This window comes from Arachis ipaensis, chromosome B8 (assembly GCF_059453495.1).
Source record: "Arachis ipaensis isolate K30076 ecotype BB chromosome B8, ASM5945349v1, whole genome shotgun sequence".
Classification (NCBI taxonomy): Eukaryota; Viridiplantae; Streptophyta; class Magnoliopsida; order Fabales; family Fabaceae; genus Arachis; species Arachis ipaensis.
The window spans coordinates 44,862,212-44,877,818 of NC_142443.1; the positions used below are offsets into that span (position 1 = coordinate 44,862,212).

General features: G+C 40.0%; 2 non-coding genes across 2 annotated transcripts; one reads left to right on the plus strand and one right to left on the minus strand.

Moving 5' to 3' along the window:
- Window positions 1–3,648: 3,648 nt before the first annotated feature.
- On the minus strand, window positions 3,649–3,756 carry LOC148547884 (small nucleolar RNA R71). The gene has a single exon (XR_015897532.1). It is a non-coding gene; the product is annotated as a small nucleolar RNA R71 (small nucleolar RNA).
- An 11,211-nt stretch (window positions 3,757–14,967) lies between these two features.
- Window positions 14,968–15,075, plus strand: LOC148547885 (small nucleolar RNA R71). Its single transcript, XR_015898650.1, has one exon. It is a non-coding gene; the product is annotated as a small nucleolar RNA R71 (small nucleolar RNA).
- The last annotated feature ends 532 nt before the right edge of the window (window positions 15,076–15,607 follow it).

Genomic DNA, 15,607 nt, shown 5'->3' on the forward strand with positions numbered 1-15,607 from the left:
CTTTTCTAGACTTTACTATGAGTTTGTGTGTTTTTCTGTGATTTCAGGTATTTTCTGGCTGAAATTGAGGGACCTGAGCAAAAATCTAATTCAGAGGCTGAAAAAGGACTGCAGATGCTGTTGGATTCTGACCTCCCTGCACTCAAAGTAGATTTTCTGGAGCTACAGAAGCCCAATTGGCACGCTCTTAATTGCGTTGAAAAGTAGACATCCTGGGCTTTCTAGCAATATATAATAGTCCATACTTTGCTCGAGATTTGATGGCCCAAACAGGCGTTTCAAGTCAGCTCAAGAATTCTAGCGTTTAACTCCAAAACTGGCACAAAAGCTGGAGTTAAACGCCCAAACTGGCACAAAAGCTGGCGTTTAACTCCAAGAAAAGTCTCTACACGAAAATGCCTCAATGCTCAGTCCAAGCACACACCAAGTGGGCCCGAAAGAAGATTTCTGCATTAATTACTCATTTCTATAACCCTAGGCTACTAGTTTTCTATAAATAGGACCTTTTGCTATTGTATTTTCAGACTTTTCATACTTTTGATCTTTGAGAGTCTTAGACACGTTTGGAGGCTGGCCTCACGGCCATGCCTAGACCTTGTTCTTATGTATTTTCAACGGTGGAGTTTCTACACACCATAGATTAAGGTGTGGAGCTCTGCTGTTCCTCATGAATTAATGCAATTACTACTATTTTTCTATTCAATTCACGCCTACTTCTTCTCTAAGATATCACTTGTTCTTCAACTTGATGAATGTGATGATCCGTGACACTCATCATCATTCTCACCTATGAACGTGTGCCTGACAACCACCTCCGTTCTACCTTCGATTGAGTGTGTATCTCTTGGATTCCTTAATCAGAATCTTCGTGGTATAAGCTAGAATCCATTGGCGGCCATTCTTGAGAATCCGAAAAGTCTAAACCTTGTCTGTGGTATTCCGAGTAGGATTCAAGGATTGAATGACTGTGACGAGCTTCAAACTCGCGAGTGTTGGGCGTTAGTGACAGACGCAAAAGAATCACTGGATTTTATTCCGACATGATCGAGAACCGACAGATGATTAGCCGTGCTGTGACAGAGTGCGTTGAACATTTTCACTGAGAGGACGAGATGTAGCCATTGACAACGGTGATGCCCAACATACAGCTTGCCATGGAAAGGAGTATGAATGATTAGAAGAAGGCAATAGGAAAGCAGAGGTTCAAGGGGAACAAAGCATCTTCATACGCTTATCTGAAATCCACCAATGAATTACATAAGTATCTCTATCTTTATTTTTTTATTTTCATCACCTTAAACTCCATAACCATTTGAATCCACCTGACTGAGATTTACAAGATGACCATAGCTTGCTTCAAACCGACAATCTCCGTGGGATCGACCTTTACTCACGTAAGTTTATTACTTGGACGACCCAGTGCACTTGCTGGTTAGTTGTGCGGAATTGTGACAAAGTGTGATTCACGTTTGAGAGCACCAAGTCCTTTGGCGCCATTGTTGATGATCACAATTTTGCCTACCAAGTTTTTGGCGCCGTTGCCGGGGATTGTTCGAGTTTGGACAACTGACGGTTCATCTTGTTGCTTAGATTAGGTATCTTTTCTTCAGAATTTTTAAGAATGAATTCTAGAGTTTCAAGGTGATGTTCTTATCATCACAAAAGCTGATTGATTCTCATCAATTTAGCTATTGAATGTAATGTCCTGCTGAAGCTTGGCCAAACATGTCTAATCTTTTTAGACTGAAGCTTTAGACTAACATTGCATGATTCCTGGAATTCTTATTAAAAGTTTTGATTCTCTTTATTTTCTTTATAATTTTCGAAAAAATACAAAAAAATTTTAAAATCATAAAAATCAAAAATATTTTATGTTTCTTGTTTGAGTCTAGTATCAATTTTTAAGTTTGGTGTCAATTGCATTCTTCTTGCATTTTTCGAAAATATGCATTATGTTCTTCATTGATCTTTAAGTTGTTCTTGATGATTTCATTGCTCTGATCTTTAAATTCTCTTGTTTTGTATGTTTTGTTGTTTTTCATATGCATTATTACATTGTTATAGTCCTTAGTATACAAACATTTAAATTTGGTGTCTTGCATGCATTGTTTATTTGATCTTAGTTGCATTTTTATTGTTTCTCATCATAAAAAAAATTCAAAAATATTTTTCAAAACTATGTCTTTTCAAGTCAATAATATAGAGAATTGAAGATTCAGAACATTCAGCAGAAGAATCAAACAGAAAAAGCTGGGCGTTCAAAACGCCCAGTAAAGAAGGAAAACTGGCGTTTAAATGCCAGCCAGGGTACCTGGCTGGGCATTTAACGCCCAAAAAGGTAGAGATTTGGGCGTTAAACGCCAGAATGGGCACCACCATTCTGGGCGTTTAACGCCAGATGACACTAGAGGGAAGATTTTGTTTTTAATTCACATTTTTTTCAAGTTTTCATAATTTTTCAAAATCAAATCTTTTTCAAATCATATCTTTTCAATCATATCTCTTTCAAAATCAATTTCTTTCCATTTTATATTTATTTTTACTATTTTCAAAAATCCTTGCTTCAATTCAAGATTTACTTAAAAAATTTTCAAGTTGTTACTTGCCTATTAAGAAAGGATCAAATTTTAAGTTTTAGAATCATATCTTTTAATTTCTTGTTAGTCAAGTAATCAACTTTAATTTAAAAAAAAACTTTCTTTTTCTAAATTGATTTTCAGTCATATCTTTTCAATCACACCTTTTTCAAAATTAGTTTTCAATCATATCTTTTTAATTTTTAATTTCAAAATCTTTTTCAAAAAATCACTTTATTTCTTTCCCAATCTTAGTTTTCGAAAATCTCAATCAAATTTTCAAATTTCTTTTTAATTATTTCAAAATCTTTTTAAATTATTTTTGAAAATTCTTCCCCTCTTCTCACATCCTTCTATTTAAGGGACTAAGACTCCTCCTTAAGGTATAATTCGAACTCCCTCCTTCTTATATATTCGAATTCTCCTCCATCTACCTCCTCCTTCTATTCTTCTTTTCCTCTGACACATCAAGGAATCTCTATACTGTGACATAGAGGATTCCCTACTTTCTTGTTCTCTTCTCTTTCATATGAGCAGGAACAAAGATAAAAGCATACTTGTTCAAGATGATCCTGAACCTGAAAGGACCTTGAAGAGAAAGCTAAGAGAAGCTAAAGAACAATTCTCTTTAGAGGGCCTAACAGAACTCTTCAAAGAAGAAGAAACCATGGCAGCCGAAAACAACAACAATGCCAACAATACAAGGAAGGTGCTTGGTGACTTTACTACACCTACTCCTGATTTCTATGGGAGAAGCATCTCTATCCCTGCCATTGGAGCAAACAACTTTGAGCTTAAGCCTCAATTAGTTTCTCTAATACAACAGAATTGCAAGTTTCATGGACTTCCATTGGAAGATCCTCATTAGTTCTTAGCTGAGTTCTTGCAAATCTGTGACACTGTCAAGACCAATGGGGTTGACCCTGGAATCTACAGACTTATGCTCTTTCCTTTTGCTGTAAAAGACAGAGCTAGAACATGGTTGGATTCACAACCTAAGGAAAGCCTGAACTCTTGGAAAAAGCTAGTCAATGCCTTCTTGGCAAAGTTTTTTCCACCTCAAAAATTGAGTAAGCTTAGAGTAGAAGTCCAAACCTTTAGACAGAAGGATGGTGAGTCCCTCTATGAAGCTTGGGAGAGATACAAGCAATTGATCAGAAGGTAACCTTCTAACATGCTTTCAGAATGGAGCATCATAGGAATCTTCTATGATGGTCTGTCTGAACTATCCAAGATGTCATTGGATAGCTCTGCTGGAGGATCTCTTCATCTGAAGAAGACGCCTGTAGAAGCTTAAGAACTCATTGAAATGGTTGCAAATAACCAATTCATGTACACTTCTGAAAGGAATCCTGTGAATAATGGGATAGCTCAGAAGAAAGGAGTTCTTGAGATTGATACTCTGAATGCCATATTGGCTCAGAATAAAATATTGACTCAACAAGTCAATATGATTTCTCAGAGTCTGTCTGGAATGCAAGCAGCAACAGGCAGTACTAAGGAAGCTTCCTCTGAAGAAGAAGCTTATGATCCTGAGAACCCAGCAATGGAAGAGGTGAATTACATGGGAGAACCCTATGGAAACACCTATAATCCTTCATGGAGAAATCATCCAAATCTCTCATGGAAGGATCAACAGAGACCCCAACAAAGTTTCAACAACAACAATGGTGGAAGAAACAGGTTTAGCAATAGCAAGCCTTTTCCATCATCTTCTCAGCAACAGATAGAGAATTCTAAGCAAAATCCCTCTGACTTAACAACCATTGTCTCTGATCTAATCAAAACCACTCAAAGTTTCATGTCTGAAACAAGGTCCTTCATTAGAAATTTGGAGGCACAATTGGGTCAACTGAGTAAGAAAATTACTGAACTCCCTCCTAGCACTCTCCCAAGCAATACAGAAGAGAATCCAAAAAGAGAGTGCAAGGCCATAACCACATCTCACATGGCCGAACATAGAGAGGAGGAAGAGGCAGTGATTCCCACTGAGGAAGACCTCAATAGACGCCCACTGACCTCCATGGAGTTCCCTAATGAGGAACCATGGGAATCTGAGGCTCACACTGAGACTATAGAGATTCATTGAATTTACTTTTGCCATTCATGAGCTTTGATGAGTATTCTTCCTCTGAAGAGGATGAAGATGTCACTAAAGAGCAAGTTGCTAAGTACCTTGGAGCAATCATGAAGCTAAATGCCAAGTTATTTGGTAATGAGACTTGGGAGAATGAACCTCCATTGCTCATCAAAGAACTGGATGACTTGACTAGGCAGAGATTACCTCAAAAGAGACAGGACCCTGGAAAGTTCTCAATCCCTTGTACCATAGGCACCATGACCTTTGAGAAGGCTCTGTGTGACCTAGGGTCAAGCATAAACCTTATGCCTCTCTCCGTAATGGAGAAGCTAGGGATTATTGAGGTACAAGCTGCAAGAATCTAACTAGAGATGGCAGACAATTCAAAGAAACAGGCTTATGAACTTGTAGAGGATGTCTTGGTAAAGGTTGAAGACCATTACTTCCCTGCTGATTTCATAATCCTAGAGACTGGGAAGTGTATGGATGAATCCATCATCCTTGGCAGACCCTTCCTAGACACAGCAAAAGCTGTGATTGATGTTGACAGAGGAGAATTAATCATTCAAGTGAATAAAGACTCCCTTATGTTTAAAGCTCAAAGGATATCTCTCTGTAACCATGGAGAGGAAGCATGAAGAGCTTCTCTCAATACAGAGTCAAACAAAGCCCCCACAGTCAAACTCTAAGTTTGGTGTTGGGAGGCCACAACCAAACTTTAAGTTTGGTGTTGAACCCCCATATTCAAACTCTAACCATGGAGAGGAAGCATGAAGAGCTTCTCTCAATACAGAGTCAAACAAAGCCCCCACAGTCAAACTCTAAGTTTGGTGTTGGGAGGCCACAACCAAACTTTAAGTTTGGTGTTGAACCCCTACATTCAAACTCTAAGTTTGGTGTTGGGAGGTTCCAACATTGCTCTGAACATCTGTGAGGCTCCATGAGAGCCACTGTCAAGCTATTGACATTAAAGAAGCGCTTGTTGGGAGGCAACCCAATTTTTACTTATCTATGTTAAATTTCTATTTTCTTTTGTTATTTTATGTTTTCTGTAGGTTGATGATCATGTGAAGTCACAAAAACAATTGAAAAAGAAAAAACAGAAGGAAAAACAGAATGAAAAATAGAACACCCTGGAAGAGAAACTTACTGGCATTTAAACGCCAGTAAGGGTAGCAGAATGGGCGTTAAACGGCCAGTCTGGCACCATTCTGGGCGTTTAACGCCAGAAAAGGGCACCAAACTGGCGTTTAACACCAGGAATGGGCAAAAAGCTGGCGTTAAACGCCAGAAATGGGCAGCAGCCTGGCGTTTAATGCCAGGATTGGCAGAAAGGGGCGTTTTGCACGCCACTTGGTGCAGGGATGAGATATCTTTGACACCTCAGGATCTGTGGACCCCACAGAATCCCCACCTACCCCACCACTCTCTCTCTTCTTCACCCATTCAACAATCACCTTAATACCTCTTCCCCAAAAACCCCTCACCTATCAAATCCCACTATTCTCTTCACCACTCACATCCATCCTTCATAAAACCCTACCTACCTCACCATCCAAATTCAAACCACTTTCCCTCCCAAACCCACCCATAATGGCCGAACCATACACACCCCTCTCACTCCTATATAAACCCATCTTCACTCCTTCATTTTCACACAACCTAAACACCACTTTTTCCCCTTGGCCAAAACACAAAGCCCACTCCATCTCCTCTATTTCTTCTTCTTCTACTCTCTTCTTTCTTCTTTTGCTCGAGGACGAGCAACCTTCTAAGTTTGGTGTGGTAAAAGCTAAAGCTTTTTGTTTTTTCATAACCATTTATGGCACCAAAGGCCGGAGAAACCTCTAGAAAGAGGAAAGGGAAGGCAAAAGCTTCCACCTCCAAGTCATGGGAGATGGAGAGATTCCTCTCAAGGGTGCATCAAGACCACTTCTATGAAGTTGTGTCCAAGAAGAAAGTGATCCGAAGAAGAGGTTGGGAAGTTCTCACCAACCCCATTCAACAAGTCGGAATCTTAATAGTTCAAGAGTTCTATGCCAATGCATGGATCACCAAGAACCATGATCAAAGTGTGAACCCGGACCCTAAGAATTGGCTTACAATGGTCCGAGGTAAATACTTGGATTTTAGTCCGGAAAACCTAAGGTTGGCATTCAACTTGCCTATGATGCAAGGAGATGCACACCCCTACACTAGAAGGGTCAACTTTGATCAAAGGTTGGACCAAGTCCTCATGGACATATGTGAAGAGGGCGCTCAATGGAAGAGAGATTCAAGAGGGATGCTGGTTCAACTAAGAAGGCATGACCTCAAGCCCGTGGCTAGGGGATGGTTGGGGTTCATCCAACGCTCAATCATTCCCACTAGCAACCGGTCCGAAGCTACTGTAGACCGGGCTATCATGATACATAGCATCATGATTGGAGAGGAACTGGAAGTTCATGAGGTTATATCCCAAGAACTCTACAAGGTGGCGGACAAGTCCTCTCCTGTTGCAAGGTTAGCCTTCCCTCATCTCATTTGTTACCTTTGCAATTCGGTTGGAATTGACATAGAGGGAGACATTCTCATTGATGAGGACAAACCCATCACTAAGAAAAGGATGGAGCAAGTGAGAGAACCTCACCAAGAGCATGAGGAAACTCCTCATCATGAAATCCCTGAGATGCCTCAAGGGATGCATTTTCCTCCACAAAACTATTGGGAGCAAATCAACACCTCCCTAGGAGAATTAAGTTCCAACATGGGACAACTAAGGGTGGAGTACCAAGAGCATTCCATCCTCCTCCATGAAATTAAAGAAGACCAAAGAACCATGAGAGAGGAGCAACAAAGGCAAGGAAGAGACATTGAGGAGCTCAAGCACTCCATAAGATCTTCAAGAGGAAGAACAAGCAGCCATCACTAAGGTGGACCCGTTCTTTAACTTCCTTGTTCTTTATTTTCCTATTTTTCGAAAATTATGCTTTATGTTTATCTAAGTTTGTGTCTTTATTACATGATCATTAGTGTCTATGCCTTAAAGCTATGAAAATAAATCCATCACCTTTCTTAAATGAAAAATGTTTTTAATTGAAAAAGAAAAAGAAGTGCATGAATTTCAAATTTTAAAACAGTTTAATTATCTTGATGTGGTGGCAATACTATTGTTTTTCTGAATGAATGCTTGAACAGTGCATATTTTTGAATTTGATTGTTTATGAATGTTAAAATTGTTGGCTCTTGAAAGAATGAAAGGAAAAGGAGAAATGTTATCTGATGATCTGAAAAATCATAAAATTCATTCTTGAAGCAAGAAAAAGCAGTGAAAGGCTTGCAGAAAAAGAAAAAAAGAGAAGGGCAAAAAAAAAAAGAAAGAAAAAGAAAAGAAAGCAGAAAAAGCCAATACCCCTTTAAACCAAAAGGCAAGGGTGATAAAAAGGATCCAAGGCTTTGAGCATCAGTGGATAGGAGGGCCCACAGGAATAAAATCCTGGCCTAAGCGGCTAAAACAAGCTGTCCCTAACCATGTGCTTGTGGCGTGAAGGTGTCAAGTGAAAACTTGAGACTGAGCGGTTAAAGTCGAGGTCCAAAGCAAAAAGAAGAGTGTGCTTAAGAACCCTGGACACCTCTAATTGGGGACTCTAGCAAAGCTGAGTCACAATCTAAAAAGGTTCATCCAGTTATGTGTATGTGGCATTTATGTATCCGGTGGTAATACTGGAAAACAAAGTGCTTAGGGCCACGACCAAGACTCATAAAGTAGCTGTGTTCAAGAATCAACATACTTAACTAGGAGAATCAGTAACACTATCTGGATTCTGAGTTCCTATAGATGCCAATCATTCTGAACTTCAAGGGATAAAGTGAGATGCCAAAACTGTTCAGAAGCAAAAAGCTAAAAGCCCCGCTCATCTAATTAATACTGATCTTCATAGATGTTTTTGGAATTCATTGTATATTCTCTTCTTTTTATCCTATTTGATTTTCAGTTGCTTGGGGACAAGCAACAATTTAAGTTTGGTGTTGTGATGAGCGGATAATTCATACGCTTTTTGGCATTGTTTTTAGTATATTTTAGTTAGTTTTTATTATGTTTTTATCAGTTTTTAAATAAAAATCGCTTTTTTGGACTTTACTATGAGTTTGTGTATTTTTCTGTGATTTCAGGTATTTTCTGGCTGAAATTGAGGGACCTGAGCAAAAATCTGATTCAGAGGCTGAAAAAGGACTGCAGATGCTATTGGATTCTGACCTCCCTGCACTCAAAGTGGATTTTCTGGAGCTACAAAAACCCAATTGGCACGCTCTCAATTGCGTTGAAAAGTAGACATCCTGGACTTAACAACAATATATAATAGTCCATACTTTGCCCGAGATTTGATGGCCCAAACAGGCATTCCTAGTCAGCTCAAGAATTCTGGCGTTTAACTCCAAAACTGGCACAAAAGCTGGAGTTAAACGCCCAAACTGGCACAAAAGCTGGCGTTTAACTCCAAAAAAAGTCTCTACATGAAAATACTTCAATGCTCAGCCCAAGCACACACCAAGTGAGCCCGGAAGAAGATTTCTACATTAATTACTCATTTCTGTAATCCTAGGCTACTAGTTTTCTATAAATAGGACCTTTTGCTATTATTCTTTCAGACTTTTCATACTTTTGATCTTTGAGAGTCTTAAACACATTTGGAGGCTGGCCTCACGGCCATGCCTAGACCTTGTTCTTATGTATTTTCAACGGTGGAGTTTCTACACACCATAGGTTAAGGTGTGGAGCTCTGCTGTTCCTCATGAATTAATGCAATTACTACTGTTTTTCTATTCAATTCACGCCTACTTCTTCTCTAAGATATCACTTGTTCTTCAACTTGATGAATGTGATGATCCGTGACACTCATCATCATTCTCACCTATGAACGTGTGCCTGACAACCACCTCCGTTCTACCTTCGATTGAGTGTGTATCTCTTGGATTCCTTAATCAGAATCTTCGTGGTATAAGCTAGAATCCATTGGCGGCCATTCTTGAGAATTCGGAAAGTCTAAACCTTGTCTGTGGTATTCCGAGTAGGATTCAAGGATTGAATGACTGTGACGAGCTTCAAACTCGCGAGTGTTGGGCGTTAGTGACAGACGCAAAAGAATCACTGGATTCTATTCCGACATGATCGAGAACCGACAAATGATTAGTCGTGCTGTGACAGAGTGCGTTGAACATTTTCACTGAGAGGACGGGATGTAGCCATTGACAACGGTGATGCCCAACATACAGCTTGCCATGGAAAGGAGTATGAATGATTGGAAGAAGGCAATAGGAAAGCAGAGGTTCAAGGGGAACAAAGCATCTTCATACGCTTAACTGAAATCCACCAATGAATTACATAAGTATCTCTATCTTTATTTTATGTTTATTTTCACCACCTTAAACTCCATAACCATTTGAATCCACCTGACTGAGATTTACAAGATGACCATAGCTTGCTTCAAGCCGACAATCTCCGTGGGATCGACCCTTACTCACGTAAGGTTTATTACTTGGATGACCCAGTGCACTTGCTGGTTAGTTGTGCGGAATTGTGACAAAGTGTGATTCACGTTTGAGAGCACCAAGTCCTTTGGCGCCATTGTTGATGATCGCAATTTCGCCTACCAGCATCTCACTTCATCCTTTGAAGTTCAGAATGATTGGCATCTATAGGAACTTAGAATTCAAATAGTGTTATTGATTCTCCTAGTTCAGTCTATTGATTCTTGAACATAGCTACTTTATGAATCTTGGTCGTGGCCCTAAGCACTTTATTTTCCAGTATTACCACCGGATACATACATGCCACAGACACATAACTGGGTGAACCTTTTCAGATTGTGACTCAGCTTTGCTAGAGTCCCCAATTAGAGGTGTCCAGGGTTCTTAAGCACACTCTTTTTGCTTTGGATCTCGACTTTAACCGCTCAGTCTCAAGCTTTTCGCTTGACACCTTCACGCCACAAGCACATGGTTAGGGACATCTTGGTTTAGCCGCTTAGGCCAGGATTTTATTCCTTTAGGCCCTCCTATCCACTGATGCTCAAAGCCTTGGATCCTTTTCACCCTTGCCTTTTGGTTTTAAGGGCTATTGGCTTTTTCTACTTACTTTTTCTTTTTCTTTCTTTTTTTTCTTTTTTTTGCAAATTTTTTTTTCTGCAAGCTTTTGTATTTACTGCTTTTTCTTGCTTCAAGAATCAATTTTATGATTTTTTCAGATTATCAATAACATTTCTCCTTTTTCATCATTCTTTCAAGAGCTAACATATTTAACATTCATAAACAACAAATTCAAAAGACATATGCACTGTTCAAGCATTCATTCAGAAAAACAAAAAGTATTGTCACCACATTAAAATAATTAAGCTAATCTCAAAGATGAATTCAAAATCCATGTACTTCTTGTTCTTTAGTTTTTAGAACATTTTTCATTTAAGAGAGTGATGGATTCATAGGACACCCATAGCTTTAAGGCATAGTTACTAGACACTAATGATCATGTAATAAGACACAAACATAAATAAACATAAAGCATAGTAGACGAAAAACAAAAAGAATAAATAGACAAGGAGATTAAGGAACGGGTCTACCTTAGTGAGGGTGGCGTCTTCTTCCTCTTGAAGAACCAATGGTGTTCTTGAGCTCCTCTATGTCTCTTCCTTGTCTTTGTTGCTCCTCCCTCATAGCTCTTTGATCTTCTCTAATCTCATTGAGAATGATGGAGTGCTCTTGGTGTTCCATCCTTAGTTGTCCCATGTTGGAACTTAATTCTCCTAGGGAGGTGTTGATTTGCTCCCAATAGTTTTATGGAAGAAAGTGCATCCCTTGAGGCATCTCAGGGATTTCATGATGAGGAATTTCCTCATGCTCTTGTTGAGGTCCATGATCTCTTGTTTGCTCTATCCTTTTCTTAGTGATGGGCTTATCCTCATCAATGAGGATGTCTCCCTCTATGTCAATCCCAGCCGAATTGCATAGGTGGCAAATGAGGTGAGGAAAGGCTAACCTTGCCAAAGTGGAGGACTTGTCAGCCACCTTGTAGAGTTCTTGAGGTATAATCTCATGAACTTCCACTTCCTCCCCAATCATGATACTATGGATCATGATGACCCAGTCTACAGTAACTTCAGACCGGTTGCTAGTAGGAATAATTGAGCGTTGGATGAACTCCAACCATCCTCTAGCTACAGGCTTAAGGTCCGGTCTTCTCAATTGAACTAGCTTGCCTCTTGAGTCAACTTTCCATTGAGCTCCTTCCACACATATGTCCATGAGGACTTGGTCCAACCTTTGATCAAAGTTGACCCTTCTAGTGTAGAGGCGTGCGTTTTCTTGCATCATTGGCAAGTTGAACGCCAACCTTACATTTTTCGGACTAAAATCTAAGTATTTCCCCCGAACTATTGTAAGCCAATTCTTTGGGTTTGGGTTCATACTTTGATCATGGTTCCTAGTGATCCATGCGTTTACATAGAACTCTTGAACCATTAAGATTCTGACTTGTTGAATAGGATTAGAGAGAACTTCCCATCCTCTTCTTCTAATCTCTTGTTGGATCTCCGGATACTCGCTGTTTTTGAGCTTAAAAGGGACCTCAAGGATCACCTTTTTCTTGGCCACAACTTCATAGAAGTGGTCTTGATGGACCTTTGAAATGAATCTCTCCATCTCTCATGACTCAGAGGTGGAAGCAATTGCCTTCTCTTTCCTCTTTCTTGAGGTTTCTCTGGCCTTAGGTGCCATTAATGGTTATGAAAAAATAAAAAGAAACGCTTTTACCACATCAAACTTAAAAGATTTGCTCGTCCCCGAGCAAAAGAAGAAAGAAAGTAGTAGAAGAAGAAAATGGAGGAGATGGAGTGAGAGAGTGTATTCGATCAAGGGGGATAAGTAGTGTTTGTGATGTGTGAAAATGGAGTAGTGTTAAAGGGTTTATGTAGGGGTGGGGGTAGGTTAGTTTTTGGCTATTAGGGTTGGGTTTGGGAGGGAAAAGAAATTTGAATTTGGAGGTATGTGGGGTTTTTGGGGAATGGTGGATGGATGTGAGTGGTGAAGGGTATTTGGAGAAGAGATATGGAGGTGATTGGTGAAGGGTATTTGGGGAAGAGTGTTATGAAAAGGTGTGAAGAGGAGAGAAGAAGAGGTGAGGTAGGTGGGGATCCTATGGGTCTACAGATCCTGAGGGGTCAAGGACTTAGCATCCCTGCTCCATTTAAGCGTTCAAAATGCCTTTAGATTGCATGTCTGGCGTTAAACGCCAGCTTGCTACTTGTTTCTGGCGTTTAACGCCAGCTTTTCTCCCATTCTTGGCGTTAAACGCCAATTCCATGTTCTGTTCTGGTGTTAAATGCCAGTCTAGTGCTTGTTTCTGGCGTTTAACGCCAGCTTGATGCTTATTTCTGGCGTTAAATGCCAGTTTGATGCTTCTTACTGGCGTTTAAATGCCAGTAAGCGCTTTCTCCAGGGTGAGCTATTTTTAATGCTATTTTTCATTCTATTTTTGATTTTTCATTTGTTTTTATGACTTCACATGATCATCAACCTAAAGAAAACATAAAATAGCAATGGAAAACATATAGATATAATTAAATAACATTGGGTTGCCTCCCAACAAGCGCTTCTTTAATGTCAATAGCTTGACAGTGAGCTCTCGTGGAGCCTCACAGATAATCAGAGCAATGTTGGGGCCTCTCAACACCAAACTTAGAGTTTGGTTGTGGCCTCCCAACACCAAACTTAGAGTTTGAATGTGGGGGTTTTGTTTGACTCTGTATTGAGAGAAGCTTTTCATGCTTCCTCTCCATGGTTACAGAAGGAGAACCTTGAGTCTTAAATACAAGGTAGTCTTCATTCAACTGAAGGACCAACTCTCCTCTGTCAACATCAATCACAGCTTTTGCTATGGCTAGGAAGGGTCTGCCAAGGATGATGGATTCATCCTCATCCTTCTTAGTATCTAGGATTATGAAATCCGCAGGGATGTAAAGGCCTTCAACCTTTACTAGCATGTCCTCTACTAGTCCATAAGCCTGTTTCATTGATTTGTCTGCCATCTCCAGTGAGATTCTTGCAGCTTGTACCTCAAAGATTCCCAGTTTCTCTATTACAGAGAGTGGCATGAGGTTTATCCCTGACCCAAGGTCACACAAAGCCTTCTCAAAGGTCATGGTGCCTATGGTACAAGGTATAAAGAATTTTCCAGGATCCAGTTTCTTCTGAGGCAATGTTTGCCTCATTAATGAACTCAGTTCATTGGTGAACAAGGGGGGTTCATCCTCCCAAGTCTCATTACCAAATAAACTGGCATTCAACCTCATGATGGCTCCTAGATATTTAGTAACCTGCTCTTCAATGATGTCTACATCCTCTTCAGAGGAAGAATATTCATCAGAGCTCATGAATGGCAGAAGGAAGTTCAATGGAATCTCTATGGTCTCTGTTTGAGCCTCGGATTCCTTTGGTTCCTCAAAGGGAAACTTCTTTCTGTCCAGAGGACATCCCAAGAGGTCTTCCTCACTGGGATTCACGTCCTCCTCCTCCTCTGGGCATTCAGCCACACCAAGTAAGGCCATCTCTCTTGGGATTTTCTTCTGTATTGCTTGGGAGAGTACTGGGAGGAGTTTCAGTAATCTTCTTACTCAACTGACCCACCTGTGCCTCCAAATTTCTAATGGAGGACCTTGTTTCATTCATGAAACTTAGTATGGTCATGGATAGATCAGAGACTATGTTTGCTAAGCTAGAGGGGCTTTGCTCAGAATTCTCTATCTGTTGCTGAGAGGATGATGAAAAAGGCTTGCTATTGCTAAACCTATTTCTTCCACCATTGTTAAAGTCTTGTTGAGACTTTTGTTGATCCTTCCATGAGAAATTTGGATGATTTTTCCATGAGGAATTATAGGTGCTTCCATAGGCTTCACCCATGTAATTCACCTCTGCCATTGCAGGGTTCTCAAGATCATAAGCTTCTTCTTTAGAAGATGCCTCTTTAGTACTGTTGGATGCATTTTGCAATCCATTTAGACTCTGAGAAATCATGTTGACTTGTTGAGTCAACATTTTATTCTGAGCTAATATGGCATTCAGAGCATCAATTTCAAGAACTTCCTTCCTCTGAGGCATCCCATTACTCACATGATTCCTTTCAGAAGTGTACATAAACTGGTTATTTGCAACCATGTCAATGAGTTCCTGAGCTTCTACAGGCGTTTTCTTCAAAATAGATCCACCTGCAGAATGGTCTAATGACATCTTAGACAATTCAGACAGACCATCATAGAATATATCCAGGATGGTCCATTCTAAAAGCATGTCAGAAGGACACTTTTTGGTCAGTTCCTTGTATCTCTCCTAAGCTTCATAGAGGGATTCACCTTCTTTCTGTCTGAAGGTTTGAATATCCACTCTAAGCTTGCTCAGCATTTGAGGAGGAAAGAACTTGGCTAAGAAAGCCGTGACCAGCTTATCCCAAGAGTTCAGGCTATCTTTAGGTTGAGAGTCCAACCATATTCTAGCTCTGTCTCTTACAGCAAAAGGGAAAAGCATAAGCCTGTAGACATCGGGATCAACCCCATTGGTCTTAACAGTATCACAGATCTGCAAGAATTCAGTTATGAACTGGAAAGGATCTTCTGATGGAAGTCCATAAAACTTGCAATTCTGTTGCATCAGAGAAACTAATTGAGGCTTTAGCTCAAAATTGTTTGCTCCAATGGCAGGGATTGAGATGCTTCTTCCATGTAAGTTGGAATTTGGTGCAGTAAAGTCACCAAGCATCTTCCTTGCATTATTGTTGGGTTCGGCCATGTCTCCTTCTTTTTCGAGATTCTCTGTAAGGTTTTCTCTGAATTGTTGTGCTTTAGCTTCTCTTAGCTTCTTCTTCAAAGTCCTTTCAAGTTCAGGATCTGCTTCAACAAGAATGTCCTTGTCCTTGCTCCTGTTCATA